The following is a 2,053-nucleotide window of genomic DNA, read 5'->3' as shown; positions in this document are numbered from 1 at the left end:
CGTAATCAGCCGACGGTCTGGCGCCCTAAATAATCGGGGGTAGAGCCAAACAGGCCTTGTGGCGGAAGAACTCGGAGCGCGGTCAACACCCCCGAAATTCCCTGCCACAATGTATTTAGTTTATTTATTTATTTAATTCATTAATTAATTAATTTAATTTATGTTATTTTATGAATTTATTTAATTGATTTCATTTATTCATTTTATTTATTTCATCTATTCATTTTACTTATTTCATTTATTCATTTTATTTATTTCACTTATTTTATTTAATCATTTTATTTATTTATTTACTTTATTTATTTATTTACTTTATTTATTTATTTACTTTATTTATTTATTTACTTTATTTATTTATTATATTTATTTTATTCCATTTCTTTCTTAAAAAAAACAAAAAAACAAAAAAAATAGAAAATAGAAATAAAAAAAAATTACAAAAAAACTATAAAAAATGTTTAAAAAAATGTTATGTATTAATATTTCTTGCATGAGATTTTTCAGCATTTTTCTTCGAGTTTTATTTCATTAGTTTTATTTAATTTTGTTTCATTTTATTTTAGTTTTACTAGTTTAACTTTATTAACTTTATTTGTTATTGTTATTGTTATTGTTATTGTTATTACTTCAAGAACTACGTCCACGTGGAACGCTGCAGAGGTAAACTAAGTACCATTAGTCTTGGTTCCCTATAGTCATGAATATGCAGACTCACCTTCTCTATCATTTTTTTAAATGATGTAGGAGGATAAAGTTGAACACAATCATGACTGGACCTACAGTTTAAGTTTTTTTTTTTTTTTTTTCAATTTGAACTTAAATATTATAACGAATCGTTTGTATATTCGTTATGTCTCTCTCTCCCCAAGAAGCCAGTAACTAATATATTTAATAATCATTATAAATTACCATATTGTTTGAATAGTTACAGCATTACGGACGTCAGCGAACTGGTATGCGACGCGACTTGCGTACGATAATCGATGTCGACTCGCGGCGCGGACCTCGCGGAGAGACGCTTCCTTGCGAGGAGAGAGAGAGAGTTTCGAAAATTGATATAGTCCGTTTTCGACGATCGACGGGTTAACGTTCCTCGCGCGAGTCGTCAGGAGTATTTTCGACTTCCTTCTGGCGAGCCGAGGTCTACTGCGAACATCCAGCCTTACACGCGCCTACGTACGCCTCATACACCAGAAGAGAGGCGTTATTGCTAGTCAGCCGACCAGCGGAGGCGAATACGCAGCAGAAGCGAACCCGCTATCGTGTGCCCTCGGTTTGCGGGTTAGAATAGGCGTACAAGCGGCTATACTGTAAGTACCAGTTCTAGTACCTGGCTTCTCTCTCTATACCGCTCTCTCCCTTTTTACGTTAACTAAGCCGCGCGTTTACGCTCGCCTTTTCTTTGTACACGTTGCGCCGCGGCCACGGTTGGTACCGGCAATTTCTCTCTCTCCGCGAACGTGCTGTCGCTTTTATATATTCGTCGTATCTGAGACGAATAAGTGTGGTTTGCCATTCGCGAACACCCGGCTCCTACGAGGCGATTTCGCTGTTGCTTGCTTCGACGAGGTTAAGCGCTGTCGCTTCCACGTTCGAACGGTGCGCGCCGGTTCGCTGTCGCCATTGTGCACAGCTCACAACAGAGCGAGTGCTTGCGCGACCTTAACCGCGTAGCGCGTGTGCAGTTCCGTTCGCTTCACCGTCAAACTATTGCGAGTTGTTGCGTTGCGATTAACATTGTTTATATCGACGCGTTTCGATACTATGTATTCCTTTGTTGCTAATTAAAATTTATACGCCTCTACTTTTAATTATATTCGAGTGCTTATTGTCCGCCGACTCCCCGTTCCTTGAATTACGATTGTGTATGCGACTGTACACGCGCGAATCTCTCTCTTTGGGCCGTCGCGCATTTTCACGCGTAGCCTACGACACTCTCCGCGGGCCAAGCTTTCTGACCGAAAAGGAGGCAACTGAGCTGCTGGACCCAGGACACCCGGTGCAGGAGCACTGTGCTGCTCTGGAGAGCAACCTAATTTATTTCCCGCGACTT

This window comes from Phymastichus coffea, unplaced genomic scaffold (assembly GCF_024137745.1).
Source record: "Phymastichus coffea isolate CEN01 unplaced genomic scaffold, Cenicafe_Pcof_1.1 PCOF00029, whole genome shotgun sequence".
In the NCBI taxonomy this organism is placed as follows: Eukaryota; Metazoa; Arthropoda; class Insecta; order Hymenoptera; family Eulophidae; genus Phymastichus; species Phymastichus coffea.
Note: the sequence above shows the minus strand (reverse complement) of the source record.